We start from the raw sequence: 9,399 nt of genomic DNA on the forward strand, positions 1-9,399 counted from the left end.
TAATCCAAAATACAGATTTATGGAACAAGTGATATGTAATAATGACCTAGATTGTAAAGCCATTGGCCTGAGTTGCATATATAAGCCATCATGGCCAAACTAGTCAAGGGGTTAAGGGTAGAATTTGGCATTCTTAAGTGTTGGGAACATTTTCAAGTCACATTGCACCTATTTTATGAGGTTTGAAATGGTTTGAGTGTAATTCATTGCAAAATGCAAAAAAGTTTTCAATGTTGCTTGACAACATTATCAACATCTAAATGCAATCTCATTAAAAATCTCATCAAATACCTCTCTCATTGGCTAGATGGTTCAAATTTCAATTTATTGAGAGGGTATTGATATATTTATGATCCAATGGGTCAAATTCAAGGACATATATGTATAAAGGGTTAGTGTAGGGGGTACAGATGAACACTAGGGTCACAAGATGATCCAAAAAAAATCATGAAAATTGATAAGGAATTTAAGGTCACAAAATAAATTAACCATGGCTATTAGAGCCATTTGAATGAATTTTGAATTAAAAAATAGGTCAAAATGTTAAAGATTACCAATATGGGTAAATAGGCCTAATAGGGGCTAATAGATGGGTTCAAGGATAGCTTTAGAGTTTAGTTGATGTTTGAGTCTACAGGGGTAATAAGAGGCTATTTGATGTAATGGAATAAGAAATACATGTTAAAGTTGCAAAAATGGTGTAAGTTGTCGAATTCACAACATAAGGGATTAAGAAACAAAATCAGTCTATTATGTTTATAGGGTATTTACAAAGGTGAAGGTTCATTTCAATAGATTGTATTGCCCTATAAAAGATGTCAAAGCCTGATGATAAGTGTAATCGTCAAATTAGTATAAGCATCAATTATGGGCAAGTTCCTACATATTTATATGTTTTTACTCATATAAGTCTCCTTTTGTTATCTTTTCATTGTATTTTTTGCATGTTGCACAAGAACTTTTTTCATTCTTAATCACATACTCATTGTTATCATCCTTTGCAACACTTACACCAGTACTTGGAGATGCCCCTTCTAAAGGATTTTCCACATACTTCTTCAATTTTTGTTGATCTTCCCATCTAAGCACAACAACCCCTTCCATGTCATCTAATCTGAAATTATATTAGCAATATAGTTTAGCATTCATGACTTGAAGACTTGATCAAAGTAAATACCAAGATAATAAATTTTAATTCAAAGCATGAGGAAGAGTTACATATGTCTGAATTTGACCACGTTTCTTCAGAATACACCCAACATGATTCCACAAATAAAACATAAATGATTAAATGCATTTTTTTTTTGCATGAATATAATAGCACAGTCATAAAACTAACATCAAAATTAAAATAAATTATGTGCAAGGAAAAATATCAATAAAAATGTAGGCAATATTAGATCAAACCAAACTGGCAAGATCTCAACAACTCTAATCGGTACTAATGATGCACTAGAGTAGGAAAATATACTTACTATAGCTTGTTGGGACTATTTGTAAGTCTCCCAGCTCAATATATTTGCACAATGAATGAAAGAAAAAATCATATGTGAACTAACACTACACTGCTATTTTGATTCAATTCATTACTAAATCGAATAGCTTTGTTTTTTCTTAGCCCTTATGTTATTGGTGGTTTTAATCGCCTATCTTAGGGTTTAGGATTGGTATTTTCTAGGGCTTCAACTTTGGGTTTTAGATAGGGATCTTAAATTTAAGATTTTGTTATGGCATATGGAAGGCAATATAGGATTTTTATGTCAAATTATAGTCTCAAGTAGCATGGTACTTCAGGCTCACCACTCTTCTGTAGATGGTACTACCTCATTTTGGGTTGTAGGCTCGTGCACCTTGCTTCTTAAAAACATGAGATTATGTTTTGATGAGGGGAATATATTTTTTGATGGAAATAACACACACAACATGATTTGATTTGATTTTTCTAGTCATATAAGGTTGTGGAAAATATAAAGGATCAATTTAAGTAGCATGGCAAGGATCTCAAGTATTTTGAGGATACCATTTCCCCTAGTTTGTCCAACTATTTTGTGAACTATGACTATTATTGCAGAGATTTATAAGTCACCATTATGTTTGGATCTCCTATTATTCCATGAAGTTTAATGAGATGAACCCTCACATTACATTGGAATGACTTTTTATTTGTTTTGAGTCCTTGTGTAGAAAAGACATTATCATACTGTCTTGACCATGACAATGATAGTTATAGTAATATATTGATTCATAAAAGGTCAGATTTGTATGGTTGAGAACAAAATATTGTGATTGACCTTGAAGTGAATTGAGGTTATTTATTTGGTTTGAAGTGTGCATTGGGAAGGTGTGGATCCTTTCAAGTGTCACTATTATTGTTACATCCCAAATTTTGACCTAGTTTTAAAATTGCTCATAGCCATTCAATTTAATGGATTTTTCTTTCATGACCATGTGAAGTAGGTAGTTATTTATATTTGTTGTACTAAGTTAATGAAGATGGTCACTAACCATTATTTTCAATATGATGTTTAGCAGTTGCTTGATTTTAGAATTATGGCTAATAATTTAAAGTCTTTTAAATGTTTATATGAAAATCATTATGGAACTATTATTATGGTGGAAGTGTTTTATGGGTGATTGTAGGAGAAGATGAAGGGGGAAGCATTTCTAAATAGGATCATCAAAATGGGATACTTTCTTAGTCCAGTCAACAAGATTGATAGGTATAACCTTAAACTTCTTTGGTAAGACCTAACAACTTGAACATAGGATACATCTATGGGACCCGCATGAGCTATTAAATAAATAATTTAAAAAACATAAAATAATTTAATTAAAATATAAAACATACCTCAAAGGATTTAAAATGATCTTTCACCATACACACACACACACATACATGTATGTATGTACATATAGATATAAAAATGAAGTGGCACCATTATATTATTTTCTTATAATAAAATGATGTCATCTCACTAATATATTTACATGTACATATATAAATATAAATTATAATAATATTCAAATTATAACCTTCCAACTCTTTTTCCATCTTTATTCTTTTCCTTGTTTATAATCGATTAAAAACTTGGCATATTAAATTGACAAATATTCTTTAAGTTACGGAAGCCAAAGAGTCTCTTTAAACCTTTTTATATCATGAGTTGGGAGAGACAAAGTCGCAACAAAACTCATTCCCATTTCTTCCCTTTTAATATCACATTTCTTTCTTGCTTATTATGGTTGATTTCCCAATTGATACTCTGCAATAGACCTATTAGATATCTACAATACCATTAAAGACCTTGTCCATAGTAGCACCAATCTATTCTCTCTGTCGTATATGCTTCTCTTGCTAAGGATATAAGCTTTTATACACTATGGTGATGTCTACAACAACTGAAGAAGAGCTAAATACAATCAATTTGCAAACTTTAGAAAATCCTAAATTTATATCAAGTCATGTGAAAATCATTCCAGTTAATGTTATTCCAACATTTTTAAATTGATTTTCATAGTGGCCAGCTAGGCTCAAAGAGTTCTTTCCTTTCTAGATTGTAACCCTAATGTTACATCATAAGCTTTGCTAAATATTCCATGTCATTTGTTATTGATTTTTTTAAAAATTTCATAACAGCTAGAATCATCATAGATAATGTCAAATAGAACCTCTTAAGAGAGAGCTTTCTAAATGCAATAAAACTTGAATGAAATATATTGTATGGAAATCAGGATTCAATAATATTTTCAACTGGTCTCAAGAACATATTCTTCCAAGTCATAGTTTATGATAAGATATGCTAATCAATGAATCCTTTTAGAATTTATGCATAGAGAAGATTGCTCAAAATTTCCAAACACCTAGGATTCACTGACTGTATAGCCATGTAAAGGTGAAGAGATGGAATGAATCTGCAAGAATGCAGAAGTGGAATCAAATATGATTAGATAAATTAATTAACCATACTTAACAACTCATGCTCATCCCTATAAATGTTTCCTATTGTCAAGTTGAGTAGTGGTGATTGAGTCATTGAACCCATCAGAAAACCTTGGCCAAGGTAGTTTAAAGGCATGTTTTCCATCTAATGATCACTTGATGTTAGTGGTACCAATTATGCATACATGTCCATTTAATAACTATGCAGACATTCAAAAAACCAAGATGCTCCAGTGGCTGGACTAAGGACATCCCAAGCCCAATCTTGAGGTAGGGAGGGCCTTTCTAATTCAATAGATTGTGTGGGTATAAGTATGGTCTAAGGTTGGGAGCTTAAGCCTATGTCAATGCTTCTCAACTTACCAAAAGCTGAGGCTTGCACAACCAACTAGAGACCCTCCAGATGATACTTGTATGTTTCTTTTCTTCTTTTCTTAATAAGCATTTATTTACTTGTTTGTAGAAAAAATAGCTAATCGATAACTCGATTATTTTTAGTTGATCATTAATACAACTATTTTCAGTTAATCATTAATCTAGTTATTTTAGTTGATCATAGATACAATTATTTTCAGTTAATCATTAATCTAGTTATTTCAGATGATCATGGATACAATTATTTTTAGTTAATCATTAAAATAATCATTTTTAGATGATCATTGATATGGCTATGGTTATTCTAGTTAATTTTTAAAGCAATTAATGTCATATGTAAAGGATTTCAGTTATCTATTCAATGAATGTTGGAAAATCTTTATATAAACTATCTTTGATTTTATATGAAAAATTGTTTGTTACATATGGTATTAGAGTGATGGGTTCAACACTGAACCCAGGGCACATTACCTTCCATGTAAACCTAAAAAATTCTTATAATAATTGTATAGGATGCAAGTACATAAAAGACCTTGCAAGAAGGCTTGACATCCCATCTTCTCTTAATTAAACAATGCCAAAAGTTGACTACACTTGCTACTCCATGCCCCAAGATAATGAAACCCTAAACCAAGCACTACAATGAATGAAGAAAGAAAGAGTCAAGTGGAATCCTGCTAGTAAAGCAACACATAAGAAAAAACTAATTCAAAACTGAAATGCTCATCAAGGAAACTCTCTTCTATATTTCCATAGATCCTGGATGGTGTGCAATATGTACAAATTTGAGTTAGGACTAAATGCTGAGAAGCAAGATTAGATTCCATATTGTAAATATCTTTAGTAGAGGAAATTTTTGTAAATAAGGCTGCCATGAATGCAACAACAACGTATTAAAGTTAATTAAATAAATTGGTATAATTCATGTGATATATGCATTCACAAAACTCTTTTAATTATTGTAGGTATACTTATATATAGACACACACACACACACACACACACACACACACACACACACACAATAAATTGACACAAATTTTGTAAAATTCATAGGTCAAACTAGTAAAAAGACAAAATGAGCAACAACATGAACATTGCAAATCATGACATGGTCCATGAAAAAACACAATCATCCACTAATTTGTTACTTCAGATTTTGCAAGAAATGCAACTAAAGTTGGATAATCTAGAAAGGAGAATGAATGAGATGGCAACCCAGATGTGGCATAGCCATGATGAAACACAATCATCCCCTCCTCTTAGAATAGAGATAAAAGTCTTAATATATAATAAGAAAACCTCTTTGTCCACTCAAAAGGAAAAACAAAAGAAACAAGAAATAATGGCTAATTTGTTAGCAAATATTAAGAAAATCAAACCACCCAAATTTTTCAATTCTGAATCTGAAGATGATGTAGAGGCTTGGTTAACTGAAATAAAATAGTATTTTGCAATTAGAAACTTTTCAAAAACCTCAAAGGTGGTTTGGGGAATATAACGCTTTACTGGAGAAGCTACTACATGGTGAGGAAACACCAAAGTTGAGAAAAACATTAAAACCACTAAAATTACCTAGGAAAAATTTGTAACCATTTTTAGAAATCGCTGGCTACCCCAAACCTTTTATGACCAAAAATTACTAGATTTTCAAAACTTGATGCAAGGAGACATGACTGTATATAAGTACTAGGAGAAATTTACTCGACTACTAAAATATGTACCCCCATATCAACAAGATAAAAATATGAAGGTAAGGAAATTCATTATGGGACTGAATAATAGACTAGGAGAAGCAGTTGATGTTCTCACTCCATGAACTATGGAAGAAGCTTTAGAGAAGGCTATCCGATAGGAATACAAAATCAAGAAGGATGACTCCATTTGGGATAATAAAAGGAAAATAAACTAGAATACAGAAGGTGTAGATACTAGATCTTAGAAAAAATAGTTTAAAGATTTCAAGTATAACAAGCCAAAATCAAAAGGAAATGAAGTCAAGGATTTTAAAAGTAATTTCAGTAGAATTAAAAATAATAAGAATAATGAAAACAAGGGGCCACCTTCGGGATGTTACAATTGTGGGGGAGATCATTATGCTAGTAAATGCCTCATCAAACCCCACACCAATCAACCACATTGACCACCTCTTCCAAAACAATAGCATGTTTATCAACAAATAATCCATGTAGTCCTAGACAATAGACAAGCAAAACAACAAATAGGCCCAATTAAAACTCTAGGTAAGATCTATAGGAACCCTGTCTCTATTTTAATTGATACTAGAGCTGCTGAATATTTTATATTTCCTAAACTATTAAGTAGATTTCCAAAGAGATCTAGTTTTATGGTAAAACCATGGATAGTTGAGTATGCAAACCAGTCAAGGGCTAAGGTAGAGTAGTGTCTATTTGAGGCTCATGTTGATTTTCCAAATTTCTCCACTAAATTGAATTTGTATGTAGCACCTCTTGGGTCTTACGACATTATTATAGGCATTAATTGGCTCAATGAGCGTAAGGCCAAGGTGGATTGTCTTGCCAAAACTATAGATTTTTTGGATGACCAAGGCAACCCTACAAGAATTAGAGGGATTAAACATGAAATTAAATCAAAATAGATATCTACCATGCAACTTAAGAAATATGGAAGAAAAGGCTGTTTGATTTTTGCAGTAAGAGTTGAAGACATGAGAGATCCTATAAATACCACTTGTGGAGATGACTACATTCTTGAAGATGGGGAAATCAGAGAAAAGTTAAAGGAATCTTTCAGAGAAAAATATCCCTATCTAAAGAATTATCAAGATGTGTTTCCTTAAAAACTCCCCGATATACCACTGTCCTGAGTCTTTGATTTTACCATAGATTTGATACCAGGAGCAAAACCCATTTCTCGAGCACCATATCAAATGACTACCACAAAATTAATGGAGTTGCAAATACAATTACATGATATATTAAACAATAAATTGATTTAGTGTAGTGTTTTAGTATGGGAACCCCCAGTATTGTTTGTTAAGAAGAAGGATGGAACCATGAGATTATGCATAGATTACATAATACTCAATAAGGTTACCATCAAGAAGCTGTATCCACTTCCTAGAATTGATGACTTTTTTGATCAAATAAAAGGCAAAATAGTATTTTTAAAAATTGATTTGAGGTTAGGATATCACCAGCTTCATATTAAGGATGAAAATATTCACAAAATTGCATTTAGAACTAGGCATGGACATTATGAATTTACAGTGTTACCTTTCAGGTTAACCAATTCTCCAACAGCTTTTATGAACTTAATGAATAGCATAGTCCAAGATTTCCTAGATAAGTTTGTGCTAGTCTTTATAGATGATATTTTAATCTATTTGAAGAATGAGGAAGAACATCAAGAACATCAAGAACATCTAGAATTTTTTTTATAAAGGTTAAGAGAACATAAATTATATGAAAAATTGTCGAAGTGCTCTTTCTATCAAAACGAAATTCAATATTTAGGGAAAATTATATTAGCTTAGGGAATAGCAGTAGATTCATCAAAAATCAAAGCAATTAAGGAATGGTTATACCTAAAAATGTGATAGAAGTTAAAAGTTTAATGGGATTGGCAGGGTTCTATAGGAAGTTTGTTAGAAATTTCTCCATAATAGCTTACATGATTACATCACTTTAGAGAAAGGGAAGGAAATTTATATGGATAGAAAAATGTCAATCACCTTTTAAATACTTGAAGGAAAACTTAACCACAACACCCATACTAAGAGTACTTGACCCACAAAAGAAATTCATTGTTATAACAGATGCATCAGGAGGAGTAGGAGGTGTGCTAATGCAGGATAAGCAAGTAATTGCATACAAATATAATAAATTGAAGAATTATGAATAGAAATATGTCCTTCATGATCTAGAATTAGTAGCTATTGTTCATGCTCTTCAGATGTGGATCCATTACTTGATTGGAAAACCTTTTGAACAACAATCTAACCATCACAGCCTAAAATATATTTTCACTCAACCAAATATAAATGCTAGACAAAGAAGATGGCTGGAATTTTTAGTAGACTATGAATTTGACATAAGTTATATTAAGGGCAAGGAAATGAAAGTGGTAGATGCCTTAAGTAGGAAACACATTTTTGCAGTGGCTACTATAAATTTTAGATTAAGGGACTAGATTTTACAGCATCTAGAGCATGACAAATTTTATATAGAGATCAGCCTAGCTCTCATTAGGGACCCATAGGATTCCAAGTATTCTGAATTTAGGCTAGAAGAGGATGGATTGTTAAGATACCATAATAGGATTTATGTACCCAACAAAACTGAACTTTGTAGAATGATTCTGGAAAAATCTCATTCAACCCCATATTTAGGACACCCTGGGGTAACTAACATGTTGTCAGATACAAAACCTCTAAATTTTTGGAAAGGAATGAAAAGGGAGATAGCAAAATTCATGGCAAGATTCTTAGAATTCCAAAGAGTAAAAGTAGAACATCAATACCCAGTTGGTCTTTTGCACCAAAATGAAGTACCAGAATGGAAGTGGTAGATAATTTCCATGGATTTTGTGCAAGGATTACCACTGACATGGAATAGACACAATACCATTCTCATAGTAGTAGATAGATTGGAAAAAGTTTCTCATTTTATACCAGGAAATCTAACTGATGGAGCACTAGAAATTTTTCATAAATTCATAAAAGAAATTTTTAGATTGCATGGAGTTACAAAGAAAATTATTTCAGATAGGGATGCTAGGATAACTTCTAGATTTTGACAAACAATATTTTTAGCACCAGGTATTAAACTAAACATCAGTTTAACTTATAATCCTAAGAGAAATGGTCAAACAGAAAGAGTAAACTAGGTATTAGAAGACCTTTTGAGAGTTTAATGTATGGATCGACAATATTAGTGGGAAACATATTTACCTTTGGTAAAATTTTCTTATAACAATTCCTATCAATCCACTATTAAAATGGCCCCTTTTGAGGCTCTATACAGCCACAAATGTAGAACTTCGATGAGTTGGAATCAATTGTAAGATAGAATTATTGTTGGGCCTAAAATTCTTAAGGAAAT

This window comes from Cupressus sempervirens, chromosome 3, assembly GCF_028749045.1.
Source record: "Cupressus sempervirens isolate cs-2001-9-10 chromosome 3, ASM2874904v1, whole genome shotgun sequence".
NCBI lineage: Eukaryota > Viridiplantae > Streptophyta > Pinopsida > Cupressales > Cupressaceae > Cupressus > Cupressus sempervirens.